Raw genomic sequence first — 8130 nt, 5'->3', positions numbered from 1 at the left:
TTGTACACGGTTCTGACCGGCTCATCCGCGCCTTGTAGGTAGGGAAACTGAGGCACCACGAGGTGAAGTTTCCGCCTGAACCGTGCGATCCCACTCGCCGGCAGGTCTCAGCCACGTAGCCGTGCGGCCGCGGGCCTCACCAGAGACCTAAAGATGTTGGGAGGACCAGGGATGAGGATGTCGGCAGAATGCCTTGTCTGATTCTACACGTAGTGTTTATAATTCTTATTGCTGCTTTTTTTTTTGTTGTTTTAGTATTATTGTTAAATGGCTTGTTAGAAAATTCTGCCAGGCAAGGAATAGCTTCCCCAAAGCTGGACCAGGCAGAAGGCAGGGTGTGGGCTGGCAGGAAAACAGCCAGAAGCCAGTCCTGGGAGGGTTCATTTCCCCCCCAAGGCTCCTCAGAAACTGAGACAGGGCAGGAATTTTAGCCATCCTAGGAGTTCTTTTTCTTTTTCTTTTCTTTTGGCTGCGTTGGGGCTTCGTTGCGGTGCGCGGGCTTCTCATCGCGGTGGCTTCTCTTGTGGAGCTTGGGCTCTAGGTGCGTGGGCTTCAGTAGTTGTGGCTCGCAGACTTAGTTGCTCTGCGGCATGTGGGATCTTCCCGGACCAGGGCTCAAATCCGTGTCCCCTGCACTGGCAAGTGGATTCTTAACCACTGTGCCACCAGGGAAGTCCCATCCTAGGAGTTCTTAACCTGCAGTCTGGTTAGATTTCAGGGGTACCGTGAACCTGGGAGGGTAGTTACAGGTTTACTTAAATGAAACTTTAACTGAAATCTAGTATTTTCTTCCATTATGAATGTAGGCGGTATTAGCAATGGCTGGGACTATGGCACCCCTAGAAATCATGATACTGTCTCATCACATTACATGTTGGAGAGATCTCAGAACAGTGTGTACACTCATCTCCAAAATTACAGAAGATACTAGACCTGCTGCCAGATCTTGTTACTTAATGTGTTAATAACCAAAGAAAAAAACTCAAAATGGATTGTGTACCTAACTGTAAGAGCTAAAACTATAAAACTCTTAGGAGAAAACACAGGAGTAAATCTTCACTTCACAAGGAGTGACCTAGAGTAAGCAAAGCCTTCTTAAATACAATTCCAAGAGCATAAGGAACAAAAGAAAAAAAGTAGATAAATTGGACTTCATCAGAATTTTAATTTGGGTTTTTTTTTTTTTTTTTTTTGCAAATGAAACCATCAATAAAGTTAAAAACAGTCCACACAGTGGGAGACAGTATTTGCAAAACATGCCTGGTAAAGGACTTTATCTAGACCATGTAAAGAATTCTCACAACTCAGTAATAAAAGATGAATAAAATGGGTAAAGTATCTGAATAAACATTTCTCCAAAGAAAGTATACAGATTGCTAATAAGCACATGAAAAGTTGCCCAACATTAGCCACCAGGGAAATGAAAATCAAAACTGCAGTGAGATACCACTAGGTATCCTAGCCCACTATGATAGCTATAATAAAAAAGAGTGGTAATAACAAGTATTGGGGAGGATGTGGAAACGTTGAAACCTTCATACACTGCTGGTGTGAAATGATGCAGCTGCTTTGAAAAACAGTCTGGCAGTTCCTCAAAAAGTTAAAAATATAGTAACCATATGACCCAGCAATCCAACTTTTAGATATATAACCAAAAGAATGAAAACATATGCCCACACAAAAACTTGGGCACAAATGCTCGTAGTGGTGTTATTCACAATAGCCAAAAAGTGGATAAAACTTAATGTCCATCAACTGATGAATGAATAAACAAAATGTGGTCTATCCATAAGATGGAATATTTTTTTAACTTCATTTTTTTAATTAATTTATTTTTTTGGCCGTGTCGCGGCTTGCAGGATCTTAGTTCCCCAACCGGGGATTGAACCTGTGCCCCCTGCGGTAGAAGCGCAGCGTCCTAACCACGGGACGGCCAGGGAATTCCCCCATAAGATGGAATATTATTCAACCATAAAAAGGAAAAGAATACTGACATGTGCTACAACATGGACAAGCCTTGAAAACATTATGTTAAATGAAAGAAGCCAGTCACGAAAGAGCACATACTATATGATTCCACTTATATAAAATGTCCAGAGTTGGCAAATGAATAGAGACAGAAAGAAAATTTTTGGTAGCCAGGGGCTGTGAGAGGAGGGCACTAGGCAGTGACTGCTGATGGGAATGGGGTTTCTTTTTGATGTGAGGAAATGTTCTAAAATTGATGGTAGTGCTGGTTGTACAACTCTGTGAATATACTAAAAACCGTTGAATTACACACTTTAAATGGGTACATTGTATGGTATATGAATTCTGTTTCAATAAAACTGTTTTCAATAAAGCCTCCCTGCTGGGCCTGGAGATCTCAGGTCCGGCTCTCCACACCGGCCGCCTCGGGTGCTGCGGATGAAGTTCTGACTTGGCCCGGTTGCCAGGGCCAGCAATGGTGACTGCAGGAAGGCCACCTGAGGCTCCTGTCTCACAGGTCCCTGCTCGGTCAGGTCCCCGTTGTGCATTATGGCAGCTCCAAGTCAAGTCTTGCAGCCTCGACCTCCATGTTACAATGAGCGTCAGAGGCCAAGCCACAGCCTGTCTTCAGGGTGGGATTTGGGAGTGGAAGTATCAGGCCCAGGCCCTTCCTGCCCAGTTCCCCCCACTCTTTCTTTAAGTACCTTCAGGAATGTTTCACTCTTTATGTAAGAGCTCTCCCCAAGGGAATTTGGGAGATGGCCACAGGCCTGGGATAAGCGTGGGGCCTCCGAGGGTGACCCCCTCAAGGGGCTACAGGCTTGTGAGAGGACCAGCTGAGACAGACCTTAGCCCCAGGCCTACAGGTGGCTGAGGGCGGTCTCCTCTCTAGAGCCCAGTGACCCTCCAGCCCTAGGTCTGTCTCAAGTTTCCACACTTTGGGGACCCCTCCTTTCCCGGGGTTGCCCCAAGCATGCTGCTCCCACCAGGCCACGTGGCCCACTCCTTCATGTCTCAGCTCACAGGTCACCTCCTCCAGGGAGCCCTTCTGACTTCCCTGACCGCCTGAGGCCCCTGTCCCAGCCCAGGTCCCTGTGATCCTCCTTCCTGGGACCGATCACAATTATAATGGTCTATGTGTGGCACTGCCTTTCTCTCCCTCTGGAGAGTAAGCTCCATGAGGCTACTCTGTGGTCTGTGAGCCTCTCGCACAGCAGGGCTCATTAAATCACCACTGCTGACTGTCGTGGGGTCAGGCTGGGACATTTAAACAAGACCTGAGTCAGAGCGTAAACATCGCTGGGCAATAAATGCTGAGCATAGCACTGGCTTCCCAGGTAGCCCCGTGGCTGGCAGATGCGGGCTTTCAGGCTGCCGCCTGGCTGCACCCGGACATTCAGACCCTCAGAGAGAGGAGCGCTCCTTCTCTCATCTAGAAACTGCCTTCCGGCATGTGGTTTCCTGTCCGAGGACCCACCCCTTATCTACAGGAGCGACAGTGGGAGTAGGACCCCCTCCTCCCCTCACCCCACAGGATGCTGTGTCCGAAAAAGGCAAACCTGCTAAAGCCCCCCTGAGACAGACAGACACACAGACAGGGGAGACAGATGGCCCTGGCAGTTGGCGTGGGAGCGCTTAGTCCTGGAGCCAGGTCACCGCCACAGGAGCTGCAGGGGGCCTTCTCCTGGGCAGGGTAGGGGGTACCTGGGCTGTTCCTCCTCCCCTCCCTGCTTGAATGTCGGACACCATCCCTTCACCCCAGAACAACCAAGGATATCCTTGAAACGTGGACTGGATCCTGCCCCCCCCGGCTCACAACCCCCGGGGCTTCCTGCTGAGGATAAAATTCAAAGCCCCCCTCAGAGAGCTCCAGGCCCCCAGGGGTGGCGTCTCCCTCCCCGCCTTCCACTCCCGGCCTCTCCCTCACCTCCTCGGGGACTTTGCACAGGCTGTTCCTGGCCTGGAGCACCGCTCCCCACCTGACTCGGCCATCACCTCTCCTCGGGGAGCCTTCCCGCCTCCAGCGCCCCCCTGGCCTCCCCCTGCAGCGCCCTCTCAGCCTCATCTCAACGACAGTTGTGGCTCTTTGTTCTTGTTGGCTGTTGCTCACTCACGTGGGGTAGGGGGCTGCTGGGGGTGATGGAGGCGAAGGGGAGGCCCGGGGAAGGCCACCTGGCCGCTTGCGAGAAGGACTGCCGTGGCCCAAGGGCAGGGCTCAGCCAAAGCCCCTCCTCGGTCCTCCCACCATCTCACCAGCCTTCCTCCCTACGGCCTGAGCATCTGTCTTTTTTTTTTTTTTTAATTTTTTAATTATTTTTTTTTTCCAGCCATGCCACGCGGCTTGTGGGATCTTAGTTGTCCAACCAGGGATGGAACCCGGGCCCTTGGCAATGAGAGCACGGAGTCCCAACCACTTGACCGCCGGGGAATTCCCCCGAACATCTGTCTTGCCGGCATTTGTCCTCTCACTGGCCTAGAACACGTGGGCCTCGGTAAAGGTGAGGGGTTCTGATGAGTGGCCCAAGAGGATGGCATCCTTTTAGGTGGGGGCACAACACGAATAACATCAGGGCCCTTTTACCAAATGCCTGACATTTACAGAGCCAGTGGAGGAATCAGGCAGACCTGGGCCAGCCCTGCTCCATCTCCCGGGTGTGGCCTCTGCCCATTCAGCCTCCGTGCCCCTGCTTCCGCTCCGAGGAGTGGTGAAACCTGTCCCCAAGGGCTGCTTCAAAAATCTCAGAAATCCTTAGAAGAAATGGAAAGATGGTTGGAGGAGCCCATTTGTTCACCTTCGGTCCTGCCCCAAACCCCACCAAAAGGAAAACAAAGGGACAAAAACAACAGCAAAATCTTGGAAGCTGAAAATCAGGTGGGAGAGTGGTCATCGACTTCACCCACCAGATAGAGCTGGTACCAAATCCAGCTGTGGGGTAATCTGAGAGTCACCCCGGACTATGCAAACCCCCAAAGCCTTCCCGTCCACACTGTGGGCACCAGGCCCGCCCCCTCTGCCCAGTGGGAAGTGGGTTCTCTACTTCCTGATGTATTTAAGGGTCCTCCTGACAACCCGATGATGTAGGGTGGGAGACTGTGCAACTCAAGTTCGCAGAGCTGGCCAAGGATGGAGGGACCCAGCCAAAGAAAGGGATGAATTGTGTATGGACCCAGCCACAAAGTGGATGAGCCTGAAAACAACATGCTAAGTGAAAGAAACCGGCCCCCAAAGGTCACACGGTGTCTGATTCCATTTCTATGAAATACAGAATAGTCCATAGAGACAGAGAGCAGATTCGGGTTGTCAGGTGCTGGGGGAGGAGGGAACGGGAGTGGCTGTTTATGGGGACGGGGTTTCCTGTCGGTTCTGCAACAGATACTAGAGATGGTTGCACAACACGGTGAATGTACTTAACAGCCACTCAGCTATACAAGCCAAAATGGCAAAAGTGATACATTTTATGTTATGTGTATTTTCACACACACACACACACACACACACACACACACACACACACACAGGAGAACTGAGGGACCAAAGTTGGAGCCCAGGACTTCCCTCGCAGTCCAGTGGTTAAGACTCCGCACTCCCAAGACAGGAGGCACGGGTTTGATCCCTGGTCAGGGAACCAAGATCCCACATGCCGTGGAGCAACTAAGCCCGTGAGCCACAACTACTGAGCCCACGCGCCACAACTACTGAGCCCACGCACCTAGAGCCCGTGCTCTGCAACAAGAGAAACCACCGCAATAAGAAGCCCGCGCACCACAACGAAGAGTAGCTCCCGCTCGCCACAACTAGAGAAAGCCCGCGTGCAGCAACGAACACCCAACACAGCCAAAAATAAATAAATAAAATAAATTAAAAAAAAAAATTTTTAAAAACAGAAACCACATTACGTCATTCCCCTGCTTTAAACCCTCCATTGGCTCCCATCTTACTTGGAAAAGAAACAAAGGCTTTCCAGTGGTTCCTAAGGCCCTACCCAAGCAGGCCCCCAGTGACCTCTTGGACCCTGTCTTGTCATCTGGCCTCCTCTGTGTCACCAGCTGGCTCTAGCCCCACTACCCTTCCTGCTGATCCTCGAACAAACCAAGCACACCCAGACCTCAGGCCCTTTGCACCTGCTGTTCTCTGTGCCAGGAATGCTCTTCACCTAAAGACCCCCTCGGCTCACTTCTCACCTCCTTCAGATCTGACCACTCGTTTGAAACAGGCCACACTCCACCCAACACACTTTTTCGTTTGCACGTGTCACCAGCTCGCATATTTTACGGATTTGTACTGTCTGTCTCCCCCTTAGGATGGCAACCTCTTGAGGACAAGGATTTCTGTGTGCTTTGTTCACTCTTGTTTCTCCAGAACCTAGAGCAGTGCATGGCACACGGTGGGCTTCCATAAACATCTGATAAATGAATGAGCCGTTTTAGGGTGAGGACACAGGGCCCAGAGGGGCAGAGCGAAGCAGCTGTGACCGGCAGCTCCAGGGTTTCCTCCAGGCCTCTCTCCGGAGCTCCCCTATCCTTCCAGCTCTCGGTGCTTGTTATCTTTGTTAGTATCCACTCGTATTCAAGACGTAGTGTTCTCACAACATCTTCTTGCTGAGAAGGCAAATATTCAAAAATACTTTGACAATGACATTCTCCACTTCCCCAAGGCTGTGTGAGATGCCAGAAATGATGGAACTAATTAGCGGCACTGACTCCCCACACATCCTGGCATCTGTGTCTCCCGGGGAGAGGGCACGGTGGCCAAGACTCTCTGGGCACTGCACATGGACCAGGGCAGAGGGCAGTGGGGCCTTGAACCTGGGCTAGGACTGGCTCCACCTCTGGCAGCCCGAGGGCCCCTGAGCCTATCCTGGGCCTCTCTGGCCTCAGTTTCCCCATCTGTAAAATGAGAGGGCTTTTGCCTCAGGTTCAGGTCCAGATGCTACCTGCTGCAGGAAACTGCACTGCCCGCATCCTAGAGCGCAGGGCCCACGTGCCACGTGCCAGTGCCAGTGAGGTCTGAGCGGTTCTTTCTGAACAATCTCAGAGACCTGAGCCCCTCTCACTCAAGCCCACTCTCAGCCTCTTTCACTCTTTGGCCATACCACACGGCTTGCAGGATCTTAGTTCCCTGACCAGGGATTGAACCCGGGCCCCAGCAGTGAAAGTGCTGAGTCCTAACCACTAGGCTGACAGGGAATTCCCATCAGCCTCCTTCCCTCTTCAGGTTAGCTCCACACATCGTGAGTGTCCCGCCATGCCGGCTGCTAGGGACACAGCGACGGGTTCCCACATCAAGGTCAGCTCTATCCCGGTCCCAGTCCCCTTGAGACCAGCTTTATTTGACCCTTGCAGCAACCCCAGGAGGCCTCCAGCACAGGGGCTATTGCTCCCATTTGACAGATGTGCAAAATGAGGCCCTGAGAGAGCAAGTGACTTGTTCCAGACCCCACAGGAAGCTGGGTGGGCAGAACCACAACTTGAACATGGGCCTTCTGACTGCTGGTTCAGGACTCTCATCTGGACACCTCTGAGAAGTGTCAAGAGGGAGCCTCAAAAGCTGGGAAGGGCCCCCTATTCTCAATCACAGACAGATGGACCCAAGCTCAGCTCACAGACTCCACTAGGCTCCAGGGCCGCGGAGAATGGCCAGAGGGGCTGGAACTGGCCAGAACCGAGGTGGGAGCTAGGTCACCCCAAACATCAATTTCATCAAGCCACTCCTCTGCTAAAGAACCTTCCATGGCTCCCACTGCTGAGCCACACCAAGCCTATCTCCCTAGTATCACCCTAAAGCCCCACACGTGTCCCTTGTCACCCCCCACCGAGCTGCAGCAGACTGGTCTTCAGGTTCCTCCAGGTCCCAAACTCATCCCCACCTCGGCACCTTTGCTGGGGCGGGGATCCCCACGTGGAGCTCCCCACACCAACCTGGTCCCATTTCCTTCCCTCCTCAGCAGCCCTTACTCCATGCCAGCTCTCCCTCCCGTGGTCCTGGCGATCAGAATTCAGGAGGACAAGGTCCCCACCCTCCAGAAGCTCATGGCCTAGTTGGGGAAGCAAACATGTCTATGAAAAATCAGAATACAACGAGGAGACGGCATCTTGGGAGTGAAGGAGCCAGCAGGGATGGCAGCTCCTGATTCTACCCGGGGCCAAGAGAGGCCGCAGGGT

Source organism: Balaenoptera ricei, chromosome 2, assembly GCF_028023285.1.
Source record: "Balaenoptera ricei isolate mBalRic1 chromosome 2, mBalRic1.hap2, whole genome shotgun sequence".
Lineage (NCBI taxonomy): Eukaryota > Metazoa > Chordata > Mammalia > Artiodactyla > Balaenopteridae > Balaenoptera > Balaenoptera ricei.
Note: the sequence above shows the minus strand (reverse complement) of the source record.